This window comes from Triturus cristatus, chromosome 1_1 (assembly GCF_964204655.1).
Source record: "Triturus cristatus chromosome 1_1, aTriCri1.1, whole genome shotgun sequence".
Lineage (NCBI taxonomy): Eukaryota > Metazoa > Chordata > Amphibia > Caudata > Salamandridae > Triturus > Triturus cristatus.
Window position 1 is genome coordinate 235901072 of NC_140579.1, and position 17997 is coordinate 235919068.

Consider the following 17997-nt stretch of genomic DNA (forward strand, 5'->3'; position numbering starts at 1 on the left):
ACCCTGACTCTTCAGTGGAATGGTAGGTGCCTCACAGGGTGTAATAGTGCCACATATGTGATGTTCATCCACAGTATGTGTGCATTGCCATGCAGAGATGACTCAGATTTGATGTGCTCAATGTCAAATGTTCACAACATTCCAGTCTATTGTCAATGTGAGTGGATGTTGAGTCTGTGTGTCACAGACATCATGTGTGAGCTGGCATGAAATCAGGGGGCCCTTCATGTGTGCTTTGTGTTGTGCACATGGTACACCACATCATGATGGTGTCCAAGTTGTGACACAAGGTCCCTGTGTGTGTCTGTCAGGAACCTGTGATGTGGGGTAGACATCTGTCCTCACTAGTCACTGTGGTGTGTGTCTGGTATGTGACACTCGTACTGATGTACTGTGACGGGGCCCATTGATTGCTCACAGCACAACAGGGACCTTGTTGTGTGGCCCTGTAGAGCTGAGATGTCAGATGATGGGCATGTATCTGACATGTGAGTCCATACCCAACAGCACACACATCATGTTCTTGTGTCCTGTAATGTGGTATCATGTGTTATTTGTCATGTACACAGGCACATAGATAGGGGGAATGACAAACTGTCTTTGCTCTCCTATGTACTGCAGGAAACCAAATGTCCACAGACCATTCCTAGACCTGGAGACCATGGTTGAACGTCACTGCATGCGACGGTACCGCTGCACCAGGCCACTGATCGAAGAATTGACGGAGCAGTTGGCTTCACATCTGCAACCTGGCCGGACATACCCTACAGCGCTGATCCCCAAGGTGAAGGTGATGGCAGCCCTACACTTTTTTGCCACAGGTACTTTCCAGCACACTGTTGCTACTGCTGGTGGGATGTCAGACTATGTTCAGCTGTGTGATTCGGGATGTGTTGGAGGCAATGTTGCATTTCCTGGACCAGTACATCCATTTCCCCAAAGCACAACAACTAGCTGACATCAAGGGGGACTTCTATGCCCTGGGCAGGATGCCATGTGTCATTGGCTCCAACGATGGGACACATGTGGCTTGGGTACTACCGCAGGCACAGGAGCAGACGTACCGGAACAGGAAGCATTTCCACTCTATAAATGCTCTTGTGGTTTGTTTTGCCGACATGACCATTTCCTGTGTGTGCAAGGTTCCCGGGCTCAGCACACGACGCCTACTTAATGAGGAGTAGTCGCATCCCAACGATGATGGCACAGATGTAGTACCAGCATTTCTGGCTTGTCGGTGTGTACTGGCTGCTTAGCATTGTATGTGTTTGCTAAAGTTGATTCGCACCCTATTTTCACGCTCAACTAATATGCAATTATCTCCCTGTAGGTAAGTCCAGATACCCCAACATGCCGTGGTTGCTGACACCCCTCAGGAACCCTGTGACACCAGCGGAGATGCGCTACAATGAGGCACAGGGTCGTACAAGGAGAGTGCTTGAGCGGACATTTTGGCCTCCTGAAAAGCAGATTCCGGTGCCTGGACAAGACAGGAGGGGCCCTCCCATATGCACCTGCGAAGGTGTGCAGAATCATCATTGTGTGCTGCATGCTACACAACCTTGCAGTGCGGAAGCGGTTGCCTCTCATCCTGGATGACGATGACCAACCTCCACCAGCCGTGGAGGATCCTGGTCTGGGGCATGATGCCAATGATGATGAGGGTGATGGTGATGTTTGGAGGTTGATCCAGAACTTCTTCTCATGAATGTCAGTATACAGGTATGTGTTGTCAAAGTATTGTGTCGGCATGACCTATGTTGGTGGTGCACTGGTGCTGATTAGTGTGGCTGTATGCTACTTGTCAGTATGCTTGCTGTGATGTGTCCTTTCTGGTAGTCTGTATTCCCAGTGTTTACCTGATTGTTAGGTTGTGTCTGGGTACTTAGTGTTTTGTTTTGGGCATGTATATTGTTGTTGTTTGCTGTAAATCTGTGTTTTTGATTGTGTTTTCTGTCTGTCCTTCACAGGGAACTTTGGATGCTGTGTGGTGCGGTCTGAGCCCCAAGACACAGATCCTTGTTCCAGAGTGCAAGTAATCGTTGTCCCAACCAGTGATGTGCCACACACCCCTGGACTTTCATCATTCACCACATGTTTAATTTTCGGATCACTGTCACGTGAGCTTAACGTGCATCAGTTGTAGAATTCTCACAATGTGAATATTTAATAAAACAGCCCTTCACTTTGAGATGTGTTCCGTGTGTCCACACATCCAACAGTAATTTGCATCCTGTACCTGTGGGCTGCTTGCCAATGACCCAGGATGGGTGTTGTGTGTGCATTCCACTGTATCTCCTGTTGACATCGGTGTTGACGATAAGTTAGGGGCCCTGGTGAGTATGTGTTGTGTTGTCCTAGTGGTGTGTCTCCCTCATATCTGTCACATGACTCACATTACGGTGTTCGCATTGCTGTAATAGTTTGCATGCACAGTGTTCCTTAGCAGCTCATCATCGCCATGGCACAATGCAAGTAGGAATCACGACAGAGGCAAGTATTGTGTGATTGTGAATTTATTTACAAACATGTGTAAGGATGGTGAACAGATTTTGCAGTGCTGTACAATGTGATGGTAATCCAAAGTTCACAGGTGAGTTGGTAGTCTTGGTAATTGAAATATCCAGAGTAGAATCCACAGTCATTTGGTGCATTGTCACAACTTTGACCCTCCATGTCAAGTGGGTGCTTTTGATGTAGGTCGAAAAGGTCAACTGGTTTGCACACACAGGACGTTAACAGGAGCAGGTGTTGGGTGCCTGGGGGATATGCATGTACATCAGGGTCTCAATTGCACTTCTTCGGGCGACCCCTCTTCTTTCTCAGGGGAGCCTCATGTGCAGGCAGCTACGGTGCCGAGGACTCTCCACCAGAGTCCTCTTCCCTCCCTGTGGCTGTTGCAGATGTTGTGGCAACAGATGTTGTGGGCGCACAGGGAGGTGTGGGCAGGTTGGTGCTGATCTGGTGGAGGCATGTTAGTATGTCCCTTTGCACCGCTGTTAGTTCACCCAATTTGTCCCACTTGGACTCCACCGGGCCATGTGGGAGTCCAAGCAGGCATGATGGGCAGCCTGCTGTTCTTTGAGTTCCTTGAGGATCCCCACGACCTGTTCATACCCTCCGGTGCTTTCCTGGTACGCATCTATGATGCGTTCCAGGTGTGGCTCATCATGCAGTCCAGCCCCCTCTGCAGGCCGTGTCCTCTGCCTGCCCACCCTCCCACCGGCCCGACCCACACGGACAGGCCCTGCCATGGCCAGCCCAGCCGACACTGGGCCCCCTTGAGTGTTAGCGCCGGTGATGTTGTCCCTTGCTTCCTAGGGGCCCTGTGTACCTGTTCCGTTGTTGTTCTGGGGCCTGGGCCTGTCCGTGTCGGCATGGGGACTCTGTCTGGTGTCCGATGTGGCAGGAATGGTTGAGGGGGGTGCTGATGTTACTGCTGCTGAGGCTGCACGATGGCTCACGCCGGAGGGACCAGGTCGGTCAAGGTCGTCGTCCGAAGAGGACATAGAGTGATCCACACCAGGGAGCTCAGGGTCCGCCAGAGTCTGGGACTGGGACTGTTCCTCGGGACCTGCTGTGTCCCCAGCATCACCTGTGTTTGGAGGAGACACACAATGTATGTTATGTTTCTACATACCTCAATGTTTCCCACACATGACATTTGACACTGAACATCATTGTCCTACGTTGTGTCAGATTGAGGTTGATATTGTTGGAGCACTTTGTAATGGCAACCTGGTGCATTTCGATGTGCACGTCAAGCTGTGTGCATGACCAGCTCATGTATTGATCTGTTGTCTGTAGATGCCCATTGCGACTCAGGTCCCATCACATGCCTGACACTGCTGTATTGTCCCTGTCCACATTTGTGCTTTAACAATGACATACGTACTATTACACTTGGGGTATGTTGCGAGGTTGGGGCATGTGTTGTGTGATTCTTTTATTTCCTCTGTGCGTCACCAGCAGGGCCTTGTGCTCCCCCAGCGGAGCCCATTGTTAGGGTTCTTGGTAGAGACTTTTAACTCACTCTCTTGTGGAGCATAATCCCAGGTGTGTATTTTGGTGTTGGTGGGAGGGGTGTGTTTGACAGGGGCTGCTAGTAGATGTAGTCAGAGCGGGTGGTCCTCCTCCCCCAGTCCAGATATCCCACCATGCAGCATGCTTCCATTGCAGGGATTGGAAGTTACCTTTCAGGCTGTCGGGCATTGGTGGCCTGTTGTTTGTTTGAGCCCAAGTCCCAGCAGGGCCTTGTACTCCACACAGCAGGGCCTAGTGTCAGCCATCTTGGCAGTACTTTTTCACTCCCTGTGAGGTGAGCATGGAGCAGTGTGAGCTTGCTGGGACATGTGGGTGGGGGCCTGTTGACTGTGACTGCAACTCCCATCATGCTTTTGGCTACACCCACCTTCCACAATACCTGAGCTTCCTTCCTGTGATTCCTTTTCCCTATGTGGTGGTGTGCCTGTGCTGACAAGTTGGCAGGCAGTGGTGTCCTGGTGTTTGTTTGTACACAAGTCCCAACCATCCCATGTCCTTCACACAGCAGAACCCAGTGTGGTAAATCTTTGTGGGATATTTAAATGGATTCTTATTGAATGCATTATACCAGGTGGTTTGTGTGGAGTTTGTGTTAAGGGGGGTGTGTGTGCAAGTACCTGCTGTTAGATGTAGTCAGAGCTGGCAGTCCTCCTCCTCCAGTCCAGATATCCCACCATGCTGCATGCTTCCATTGCAGGGAGTCACAATTTACGTTCAGGCTGTCTGGCATTGGTGTCCTGTCGTCAGTTGAAGCCCAAGTCCCAGCAGGGCCTTGTGCTCCCCACAGCAGGGCCTAGTGTCAGCCATCCTGGCAGTACTTTTGCACACCCTGTGAGGTGAGCATGGTTCAGTGTGAGCTTGCTGGGACATGTGGGTGGGGGACTGGTGGCTGTGACTGCAACTCCCATCATGCTTTTGGCTCCACACACCTTCCCACAATAACTGGACTTCCTTCCTGTGACTCTGCTACCATGTGAGTGATTGAGACAGCAATGGCAAGATGACTGACAGTGGTATCCAGTTGTTTGTTTGTGCACAATTTCAAGGCAGGGCCTTGTGCTCCCCACAGTGGAGCACATTGTCAGGGTTCTTGGTAGAGACTTTTCACTGACTCTCTTGTGGAGCATGATCCCAGGTGTGTATTTTGGTGTAGGTGGGAGGGGTGTGTGTGACAGGGGCTGCTGGTAGATGTAGTCAGAGCTGGCAGTCCTCTACCCCCAATCCAGACATCCCACCATGCTGCATGCTTCCATTGCAGGGAGTAGTAGTCCCCTTTCAGGCTGTCTGGCATTGGTGTCCTGTTGTCAGTTGAAGCCCAAGTCCCAGCAGGTCCTTGTGCTCCCCACAGCAGGGCCTAGTGTCCGCCATCTTGGCAGTACTTTTGCACTCCCTGTGAGGTGAGCATGGTTCAGTGTGAGCTTGCAGGGACATGTGGGTGGGGGACTGTTGGCTGTGACTGCAACTCCCATCATGCTTTCTGCTACATGCACATTCCCAGCAGCCCAACCTTACTTCATTTTGACTCAGCTTTCCTGTGAGGTGGTGTGACAGTGGTTGCAAAATGTGTGACAGTGTTTGTTGGTTATTTCTGGTCATGCCTTGCAGTATTGGTCTTTAGGTTTTTACATGTTAGGACATAGTTCCCTATTACTGTGGGATGGCAGGTATTGTGTTTGTGTAACTGATATACACATCACCGGATACTTGCCTTTCCATTGCTATGGCTTTGCTGGCGGTAGTTTGTTTCACAGTTCCCTTGACAGTGCTATATGTGTGTTGCCACACAATGTTGAGTGAATTGGTGGTGTACTCACCAGGCTCTGGTATTCCTGTTAATCCATGTATGCTCTCCGGTGGTAGGATGGCCCGCACCTTCTCCTCCCAGGTCCTGAAGTGCGTTGGTTTGGCAGGAGGGCTACCACCAGTCATCCTGCTCAGAGTGTGTTCCCTGTCGATGAGCTTCTTGACCCTCCTGCGCACATCATAATACCTGCTCTGTATGTCCTTCTTTGTGCGCACACAAGGTGCTTGTGCATTGACCTTGTCGACAATCCTCTTCCACATCTTGGTTTTCTGTGACATGGGGGTCTGTTGGACCAATGTGCCAAACAACTGTGGCTCTACCCTGAGTATTTCGTCACTCATGACTTCCAACTCACTATCTGTGAACTTTGGATTCTTCTTGGGGGGCATGGTGCTGGGTGCTTGTGGGGATTGATGGGAGGGGTGATGTGTGTGTGGTGGGTGTGAGTTTGTCAGTGAATATGTGGTTTAGTTTTTAAGTGGTGCAAATGTTGTAGTTGTGTGTTGTGTGAGTTGTAGTATGTCTCTGCAATGTGGTGGTGGTGTCTGCTGTCCTATGCCTGTAGTTTGCAAAGGATCATGGTAGGGCTTTCTTGCCATTATATAGGTGGAGTTGTGGGTGTGTCTTTGTTCTTTTTTTATTTATTGGCTTTGTCATTTGTTTTTTGGGCTTTTTTTTGTGACTTTTCCTTTGCTTTTGTTGTGCATGATGGAGACGTTTGTTTGACCGTGTCAGACGCTGGATGTGGCTCGTGCGGGTTAACCCGAGTCTGTCACACTGACATTCTGCTCTTTTTGATGTTGTTGTACGCGTTGGACGCAGAGGGGTCTGTTATTTGCTAGTCAATATTTGCTGTGCGTCTCGGTTTTCATGTTCGTGCTCGTCGGTCTCAGTTCACACGTTTGGCGTCGTACTGCGCGGCTCGTGCATCGCGGGTACGTTTCGGTCGCGTCTATTCCTGGTGCGTGTCAGTCGGTAGGATTCCGGGTCATTTTACAGGCGACTCACTGATTTTCGTACGGGTCGGTCGTTCGGCTCGTGTTCCGTGCGAGTGGGTTGAAATTCACACGCGTTGCATCGTACTGCACGGTTCGTACGGCGCCGGTCCGTGTGGGTCGTTCTCTGTCCCCGGTCCGTGTGGGTCGGTATGTTTTACGTCTGGAATCGAAATCGGCCCCTAAGATGAAGCAAATGAATGAGAAAACATACAAAAACAAAATGCATCATCAACATAAAATATTAACAATGTTAAAAAAAAATTCCAGCTTTCAAACCTTCAAACAATAAAACACAAACCAAAACAAGGTAATTTCCACATCAATAATTATTTACATTTTAAACTGTACTGAAATTATTTGCCAGAAAATAATATTTTATCTCCCACACAAAGACATATAACAGGTAAATAAATTGATTATACTTGAATAAGAAATGTTGACAGATAAACACAAATTGAAGTCTTGGCATCAAAAAAAGTTCATTGAATATAATTATAAAACATGATTGTATTGTTCCTTAACCAAAAATATGGTATTATACATTATGTAACAAATTTTTAATACACTAACATACATTTTCTGTAATCTTTTTCAGACCACAAAGCAACGCAAAATATTAAATAAAAGGAAGAAACAAACTAAACAATTTAATAAAGGTAAGATTACAAAACCAAAAGCCAACAAATATAAAGAACTGTTATTCTCACTAGGAAACTTCACCAGTAAACTACATATATCTAATAAAACTCAAAATATATATTTATTTTCAGAAACACTGAAAACCACAACTAATTTTCCAACACAAAAGAACATTGCAACATCTAATTCAAAGGTAAGATAAATTGATATGTTTTCCTATACAATTAATTAAATGTCCTTTCTGCCAATAAAGCAGGATTGTTTGTTAAAATATAACAAAAATAGAGATACATAAAAACAATAACCAGATATTGAAAATGCATACATTGTAAACTGTGAAAAAACTAATATAAACATACTGTCATTTTCCCTCTAAACAGGTATATATCAATACATTTTAAATAAATAACATTGTTTATTTCTTTCTTCTCTTTACAGGAAAAAAATGGCAACACCATCCAAAGAAGCAAAATACATCCAAAGCAAAAGAGGGAACAGGCTGCTGAACCATAGTGGGTATGTTTATTGTAAGGAAAGACTATCTGAACCCAGGTGTCATTGGAGGTGTGTGCAATATTACTCAACCCATTGCACAGGCAGAGCGGTTACTCTTGGTGACACTGTTTTAAGGACCACAGACCATAACCACTCTGCCTCTGCAATGGAGATTGAAGTTTGTGAAAAAATAAATGAAATTAAAGATATTGCATCCACCTCCAATGAACCCTGTGGTTCACTTTTAAGGGAGGTATCACAACAAATTCCCCCACATGTTGCAAGTAGTATGCCCACAATACCTAATTTGAATAGAATTATTCAACGTCAAAAATAGACAAGTAACCCACAAAGAGTAACACCCCAAACATACTCTTACATTATTATTCTACCTAAACTCTCTGTTACTGCTTCTTATTAACCTTTCCTATTGCATGATAACGAAAACCCTCAAAAGAGAATCCTAATATTCAGCACACCACAAGATTTAGTACGGTTAGAAAACAATGATACTTGGATGATGGATGGAACGTTTTAAAAGCATGCCCCATCCATTCAACCAAATATACACTATTCACGCATTCATTAACAATACAGTAATTCCCTTAGTATACAGTTTACTGCCTGATAAGCAATTCTCAACATACACTGAATTTTTATCAGTGATAAAATCTAAAACCTCTAACAAAAGGCCTAGAAAAGTAATGATTGACTTTGAAATATCTATGATTAATACAATTACAAAAACCTATCCAGAAACCCAAATTCAAAGACGTTTCTTTCACTTTTCTTAGACATATTGGCGCAAACTTTAAAAAACATCCTTAATTGAGGATTATATATCAGACAGTAAACTACAGTTTGAACTTAAAAAACTAACTGCACTTTGCTTTGTTTCTCCTGACAGTGTAGACGAATACTACTCTTCAATTACTGAATCTGAATATTTTACAGCAAATGAAGGTAAATTGGCACCTATACTAAAGTATTTTGAAGACAGATGGATTGGCCATCTAAGCAGGTCAGGTCCCAGAAGGAGACCACGTTTCCATGTGGACTGGTGGAACTGTTACTCGATCTGCTTAGAAGGAGGAGCAAAAACAAACAATGCCATAGAGGGATGGCACAACTCCTTCAACAAAGCAATTGGCAAACCTCACCCTAATTTCTATCATTTTTTGGAAGTTTTGAAGAAGGAGCAAAGTTTCCAGGAAATGAGAATGGCGCAATCATTAACAGGTAGTCTGAACCCACGTATTTCTACCAGAACTAAGGAAATGTCAGAAAGACTATTGGGTGTAATGCAACAATTTTCGTTGACAGTGGCTTCACACTACCTTGATAATCTTGCACACGTCCTACACTTTTAAAACACATTTATTTTACTTGTCTGTTTTACCCTAAAACAACTCCTACTAATTCAATTGAACTTATTAAAAAAATATTAAAATTATAAATAAAAGTCGGGTCTCCTTACCCTCAGAAGTTTTCTATCTTCAACTCTTGGACTTACATTCCATCCATTACTTCACCAAGAGTCCTTTTTTTCTTTAATTCATAGTAAATCACAGTAAATCCATTTAAAAAAATCCATCACCGGATGAAAAATATATTAATATGCACACTAAAATCAGTGCCTATGTGAAAATACGCAACCAATAAGAAAATCCCGAAAATATAAATTTTTTTACATGGAAAAATCGCAACAAATTACAAAAATAAAATCCATCTACAGACAAAATCCTGAAGAAAAAATGTTTATGTATATCACAAAAAGAGAGAGAGGGGGGACCAGAGAGCTAATTAAAGGTCCAGTGTCCATGCTCCCTATAGTAACATGTAAACCCATAAAGGACACTGTTCCTGTGGCCAGGCGCAAAAAGTCACCCATGCCCAAAAAGAAGAGAAAGTGAAAAGAGTGAAGGGAAATCCTAGGTGAAGGACCCACTCAACTAATGGAAGACCACTCTTTGTCCTCTAATGCCCTCACACACCCCAAAGGGTGTCATGCTTAATCATCGGGCACTGCTCCTCATAGGGCCGGCGCTGCAATTCCCTACGGGCCCCCGAAGGGTCACTTTGTCGGAGATCTTTTAAGGACTGCCGGATGATGCATGCGGGTGTGTGGGGAGTGGGTCCTCTGTGGAGGATAGAAACAGTGCGTGCAATTGTGTGAAAAATTAATAAAGGGTCATCATGCAGCCAATGTAAAACAGATGTACCCTTAGCAGAGTCTGACTGCAAATAAAATGTTCCCCTGAAGGCATACTATGCCCAGGTGTCGTTGGTCATAGGTCGACATGTTTTGCGCCTCTATCGCCATAAGGGTCGTTTGTGCTTCTTCAGGACCAGAACTACAATGAAAGTGCACGTGAAACACAAAGTAAAATGCCCTCCATGCAGATCAGGGCGGTAACCTGTATACCCTCACTGTGGTTACAGCGTAATGATGACAGCCGCTCCTGATCAGCACAAAAAAGGCTTTGGGACAGTTGACAAGGTAGACATGCAGAGTGGTAACAAGGGACACCATATCCAGGCATCTTCTCCGGGCCCGCGTCGCATCACGTCTGCTCTGCAACGTGGTGGAAGTAACTTCTCCCCGCTCTTTTCTTTTGCCAATTAGGAGACTGGGGGGGCCGGGCGGCTGAACCTTGTTTACTCTCCTGGTATTTGATGGGGCATGGGGCGACTTTCCGCAAAACGCATCACCGCCCGAGCAGGAGCCTATCTTCAAACTCCTGCTCTACACAGGGCATGCGCAGCAAACCTAATGGTCTGTGAATGTGAGTGAGGGGCTTTGCTCCTCTCTCACATGCGCCGACCATCCTTTCAACTCCTGCTCGTCTCTGCCTGCGTGCGCTGTGCATGACATGCGCACAGCGCACTTTCAGCGCACAGGCGGGATCGGAAATGTAAACAGACGAATTGTAAGCTGTCAATTCGTCTGCCTACATTCCCGCTCACCTGTTGCCCGATTCTTTTGTGGGGCGCTGCCCAACGCCCCTAATGGACCAGCCGCCACTGTCTAATAGTCTTCACTTCTGTTTTCAAGGGACAAAGGCAATCCAAGGGAATATACTCTCAGGGTGTGCATACAAAGGTTAGGTAAATCCTTGGATTAGCTATTCTCCTCAGCCCCTGGAAAATCCTGCCCTTTGCTTCCTCTCCCTCCCGCTAGATCCCCACACCAATATGGCTTCTTTGCATTCACGCATGGAAGCGACACATTCTTTTGCTCAGTACTCTGCAAGCCCATTGTGCCAGGACTCCAGCCAGAGGTTCCACCAGGAGGCTCTGTTGGACTGCCTGGAGAAACCAGACATAAGAACAGCCATGAAGATGAGTTACTGCAGTCATCACATCACCTGCCTGCTCCTAGCTCCAAAGGTACGCTTAACAGGAACAGTGTTCGATATGGAGGCAGGGTCTCTGCCTCTCTCCTGGTCTACATATGGGTCTTAGTCACAGCACTGCCAAGTAGGGATAATACGCATGCAACATTCTGACATGACAGACAAGTGTTTATTTTTCTGTGTTTGTTATTCTTGTTCAACTGTATTCTCGTTTTAGTTCCATAACTTTCTTTTCCTGATGCCACATGAAATTCTACTGACCGTTCTTGTCTAGATAAGATATCTTGTGTCCATGTCCAGTTTGTATCTGTGAACTATGGCTGAAATTCAACAAACCTAAATCCTCCATTTAATCAGCTGCCCATCAGATACAGTCACGGCAGAAGAGCGTGAGGCATCACCGAGTCGGACAGAAGCACAGTCCTCTTTGGATACCACTTCCATATTTATTCCGCGTCAGGGCGCAGCTAGGACACACTGCGTGCCTTCACCTGGTCCAATGTCTCCTCGTAAACATGCCTTCTCTGCTCCTGGGCTGCCCAGCTTACAGAAAGACTTGCACTGCCCCTTGGCTCTGGGTGACGATGGAGACTGCTGTTCTCATCTTTAGGCCAGCATCTCCGGTGACATCATGCGCCAGGGTGGACGTGGTCACCGCAGGCTCCAAGCGTCCAGAGAGGCTGACTGTGATGGAGTCCAGCAGCTGTGCACTGAAATCCCGACAGCTGCAACACCTTCTTTTACCAACTGCTCTGTCACCAAGTGGTTCAACTTTGTCCCAGACAATCTGGTGAGGCAGAGTCCCTGTCGCAGACGGTCCATCTCAGTTGGGAGGTGTCCTGTGGTCCCCTTTGATACACCATAATCTTTAGCTTGAAAGTGACCATAGGAACTTGCTCCGTGCATGACGATGCAGCACTTCCCCTCGGCATGCAGGCGCTTCACGGTGGCGGCTGCTCTCTGGAGGGCGTCCACTCGCACAGTTTCCAGCTTCCCTTTGAAAGGATGGTCTGCGCATGTGAGAGAGGAGCAAAGCCCCTCACTCACATTCGCAGACCATTAGGTTTGCTGCGCATGCCCTGTGTAGAGCAGGAGTTTGAAGATAGGCTCCTGCTCGGGCGGTGATGCGTTTTGCGGAAAGTCGCCCCATGCCCTATCAAATACCAGGAGAGTAAACCAGGTTCAGCCGCCCGGCCCCCCAGTCTCCTAATTGGCAAAAGAAAAGAGCGGGGAGAAGTTACTTCCACCACGTTGCAGAGCAGACGTGATGCGACGCGGGACCGGAGAAGATGCTTGGATATGGTGTCCCTTGTTACCACTCTGCATGTCTACCTTGTCAACTGTCCCAAAGCCTTTTTTGTGCTGATCAGGAGCGGCTGTCATCATTACGCTGTAACCACAGTGAGGGTATACAGGTTACCGCCCTGATCTGCATGGAGGGCATTTTACTTTTTGTGTTTCACGTGCACTTTCATTGTAGTTCTGGTCCTGAAGAAGCGCAAACGACCCTTATGGCGATAGAGGAGCGAAACATGTCGACCTATGACCAACGACACCTGGGCATAGTATGCCTTCAGGGGAACATTTTATTTAGCAGTCAGACTCAGCTAAGGGTACATCTGTTTTACATTGGCTGCATGATGACCCTTTATTAATTTTTCACACAATTGCACGCAGTGTTTCTATCCTCCACAGAGGACCCACTCCCCACACACCCGCATGCATCATCCGGCAGTCCTTAAAAGATCTCCGACAAAGTGACCCTTCGGGGGCCCGTAGGGAATTGCAGCGCCGGCCCTATGAGGAGCACTGCCCGATGATGAAGCATGACACCCTTTGGGGTGTGTGAGGGCATTAGAGGACAAAGAGTGGTCTTCCATTAGTTGAGTGGGTCCTTCACCTAGGATTTCCCTTCACTCTTTTCCCTTTCTCTTCTTTTTGGGCATGGGTGACTTTTTGCGCCTGGCCACAGGAACAGTGTCCTTTATGGAAAAAAATGTATGAACACATCCAAAGTGTATTACAGTTTAACCAAAGTTTAAATACCTCTAACCATGAAACTGATAAAAATTAGTTATTTATTAAACAACGTACAGCTAAACCAAAAAGGTACACATTTCAAAACACTTTTGTTTCATCAAGTGTTTAATATATATACCATTAATCACTCAACAAAACAAATGTAGTTTTAGAACTAAAAGACTCGACATGGAACTACTACTGCAACCTGTAATGTCGGAAATTAGTTTGTGAAAACACATGAAACATATGTAAAATACATTTACTAAATAGATATACCTCCCTCATCTCTCCTTACAATAAACATTACCACTAAACTATGGGGCCTATTAGGATGGCGGTCGGAAAACCACCCCGACTGCCATGGAAGCGGAAACCAACCGCCCGCCGGCACCGTGGAAAAACCGGCGGCCAAATTAGGATCATCTGCCAAAAAACACAGACCGCGGCAGAACGGGGCAAAGAAAAAACGCCCGTAGCGGGCGGTGATTGCCAAAATCCGTCCACGGCGGTCGGATACGTGGCGGAAAAAAAACAACCCGCCGCAAGCATAGTGGAGACACCGCACAGAAAATTAGCATATCCCCGACAGTCCCGCGGTACGTACCGCTGTTTCCGACTGCCGCGGTCGCACACTGGGATGAAAGAGAGCCAGCGGAAGAGCTGCAGCACAGCCACCGCTGCGGACGATCCGTGAAAAATAGGGCGGACGAAGCAAAAAACTCACAATAAGGCTAAAAAGTGCATACAGCAAAGTACCCATGCCCCCCAAATACACAAAACACACCCCAATGACACAACCATATGGCAAATACAAAAAATAATTTCCCAGGACAACACACACACCACACCTAACAGCAATACCTCATTTGGACACACCCACATAGCTGAGTATAAAACCCGCCCCTTCCCTGACCACAATCCTTTGCAATACTCCAGGAGAGAAGGGACACACACCCCAGCTTAAAGGAGAGGCAAAGAACACATCACTAGCCACACCACACACAGCACCACCACTACTTCCACACCTACGCCACTAACCTCCTGCACTTCACACACCATACACATCACAACCACACCCACCACTCATACCCCTGCACCCACAACCACTTTACACCCCGCACACCATGGCAACACTTAAAATGCCCAAATTCACTGAGAGTCATGGTAGATGAGATAGTCAGAGTGGAACCACAACTGTTTGGTAGCCTGGTCCAACAGACACCATTAGCCACAAGGACACAAATGTGGGCAAGGATAGTCCAAAGGGTCAATGCAGTAGGGACCACCCCAATATCCAAAAAGGAGATCATGAAGCGGTGGCATGATCTGAAGAGGGTTGTCAAAGAGCCGAGAAGCAAGAACCGTGAGCTGGCTCAGAGGACTGGCGGTGGTCCTCCCATTCCAACAAAACCATTCACACCATGGGAGGAGAAGGTGCTTGCCATACTGCATCCAGAGGGTCTCACAGGAGTAGCCGGGGGAGTGGAGGCTGGTAAGTACCAAAAAATGACTACCACCACACTGATATGGACTGCCTTGCACAGCTACAAAGCTACACCACCTAGGACAAATTCCACTCATCTGCACCACACACTCACAAAAACATGTCTCACAGATTCAACATTCACCCCAAACGTAGCTAACAACATTACCATGGGGGCATGTGCACAGGCAGCCAGCACTACAACTCCCACCATGCCCCCTGGCCCACACCTCAGCACGATGGAGCCCTCCCCCACCCCACCCAGAAGCAAGTGTCAGCCATCACATTACCCTCATCAAACTTACAGGTAGGTAGCCACCTTCCCTGGGAGGGTGTCTAGGGTGGGAGGCCTGTACCACTACTCCCACCATGCCCCCTGTCCCACCCCTCCGCAGGATGGAGCACTCCCGCCATCCCACCCAGAAGCAAGTGTCAGCCATCACATTACCCTCATCAAACTTACAGGTAGGTAGCCACCTTCCCTGGGAGGGTGTCTGGGGGTGGGAGGCCTGTACCACAACTCCCACCATGCCCCCTGGCCCACACCTCAGCAGGATGGAGCACTCTTCCCACCCCACCCAGAAACAAGTGTCAGCCATCACATTACCCTCATCAAACTTACAGGTAGGTAGCCATCTTCACAGTGAGGGTGTCTGGGGGTGGGAGGCCTGTACCACTACTCCCACCATGCCCCCTGTCCCACACTTCAGCAGGATGGAGCACTCCCCCACCCAGAAGCTGTTGGAAGCCATTGCAGTACACCAAACAAACTTACAGGTAGGTAGCCATCTTCACAGTGAGGGTGTCTGGGGGTGGGTGGCCTGTACCACTACTCCCACCATGCCCCCTGTCCCACACCTCAGCAGGATGGAGCACTGCCCCCACCCCACCCAGAAGCAAGTGCCAGCCATCACACTACCCTCATCAAACTTACAGGTAAGTTGCCATCTTCCCTGGGAGGGTGTCTGGGGATGGGAGGCCTGTACCACTACTCCCACCATGCCCCCTGTCCCACACCTCAGCAGGATGGAGCACTACCCCACCCAGAAGCAGTTGGAAGCCATTGCAGTACACCAAACAAACTTACAGGTAGGTAGCCATCTTCATAGTGAGGGTTTCTGGGGGTGGGAGGCCTGTACCACTACTCCCACCATGCCCCCTGTCCCATACCTCAGCAGGATGGAGCACTCCCCCACCCAGAAGCAGTTGGAAGCCATTGCAGTACACCAAACAAACTTACAGGTAGGTAGACATATTATTCTGTCTTGTGACCTCATTGAGAAGGATGTAAGCCTCCACCACGCACACTCAGATGTGTCACATAACAAAGCCAAATGTGAGCACATTACAGCTAAGTAGCCAGTACGTGCACCCACACATTCGTCACGGTGCCATATGACAACACCAGCCCTGTCATTGCACAAATATGCACACCTACCCCATTGCCAAGCACAGTGTGCACACAATTAAGCTAAGGAAACTGTCACAGCTACCAAAGTGTGACACACCAATGCACATGTAGAAGAAGGCCTGGGCACAATCATGCACAGCACCTACTGACCTGTGCATCGCCATGGGGCAAGTGCAACAAGGACCATTCGAAAAATACGAAAGCATGTATGGTGGTACAAATCAAGATATGCACATGACAGGACAAAGGTATGCAGGAGATGACAATGGCCTGTGGTGCATAGTATGCCTTCACACCATGGACAAGTAATGCATGCACCACTGCATCATGTCAGGAAGCACAGTAGTGCACATAGTAAACAATGTGATGATCAGTCAATTGTGCAGTGTACTAAAAAGTGAATGACACACAGCTAACACAAAGCTTGCGTGGTGCACTACAATGACCATTTTCCCATCTGATCCACAGGTGACCAAGAACTCGCTGCAGAGGACAACAACAGCAACCTGCAGAGCCAGTCTCCCCCCGGTACATGGACTCTCGGATGTTGGCTCCCAGGATTCCCTGGACGATGAGCTCAAAGCCGGCCGCTCTGGTGTGCCAGGGAGCAACAGGTCCCAGGACCCCATCGTCCCCCCCCCCCCCCCCCCCCCCACCACCACATCTGCGGCAACAACAACTTCACTGCAGACCCCTGCTGTTAGGCCTGTGTGGCCACCACCACCACCAGTGCTGCCTGCAACACCCTCCCTGTCCCAGATGATGACCATCCCACACCACCGACGGAGGAGGGCAGGGAGAGGATGCGGGTGCCCACAGTGGTGAGGCAACAGGTCCGTGGCAGCAGAGCAGGTGGGAGGGGCAGGGTCACCCACAGACACCAGGAAGCTGGGACCCAATCCCTGGAACGCATCACCAGAGTCCTTGGCGCATCCGAACAGGCCCCGGGACGAACGGGCTGGTCGGACGAACTGTTGCACAAGCTCATCCTGCTGATGAGGTCCATCGACACCCGCAATGGACAAATTGTGGACCTCTTGGGCCAGCAAGTGGTGGTACTGAGGGACAGGCCTGCGCCACAACCAAGACCTCCACCTCCCTCTGGTGGGCCGCAGGATGACAGTTCACCATCATCCCCTGCTCCCACAGAGAGGGGTGAGTCCTCAGACCCCACTGGCCCTGCAGCAGGTCCCCCCCTGCCAAACGACGAAGGGGCCATCCTAAGAAGTCCCTGGGAGTATCTGGAGGCCAAGCACCTGGCAGACGCCAGCCATGTAGCCAGCCATGATGGCAACCCTCTTCACCACTGCATTGACTTTTTGGACTGTCCTTCCCCACACTGCCTTGTGAATGGCATCTGTCTGTTGGACTGGGTCACCACATCAATGTGGTGACTACTCGATTATCTCATTTACCATAACTGTTAACTCACTGCTCCACCACCACCTCAATGGAAATGTACCCCCCTCACATGTCACCATTGCAAATAAAATATCCTTACACACATGTTGTCGTGTCTGCTCCGTCTTTATTGCAGGATGTACAGTCTTCAACATGATCACAATGTACCAGGAGTATGGGCTGTATGTAGGCAAGGAGAAGTTGAAGGCACCTAGGGAAACGCAACAGAACAATATTCACTGGTCTGGGTGTGGCATCAGACATCGCACAACACCTACCATCAGGATAACACAACATGCATACAATGGGCAACAAGTGTCAACATACACGTCCTGTAGATGTTC

At 48.2% G+C, this 17997-nt stretch overlaps 1 long non-coding RNA gene across 1 annotated transcript in view; it reads left to right on the top strand.

Moving 5' to 3' along the window:
- LOC146870055 (uncharacterized) overlaps nucleotides 1-17749 on the top strand; it is a 113393-nt gene extending 95644 nt beyond the window's left edge. The window contains exons 3-6 of the long non-coding RNA XR_014968778.1: nucleotides 7442-7502; nucleotides 7617-7678; nucleotides 7924-8001; nucleotides 16721-17749. This is a non-coding gene — a long non-coding RNA (uncharacterized LOC146870055). The remainder of the gene's footprint in view (nucleotides 1-7441; nucleotides 7503-7616; nucleotides 7679-7923; nucleotides 8002-16720) is intronic.
- Nucleotides 17750-17997: the final 248 nt, after the last annotated feature.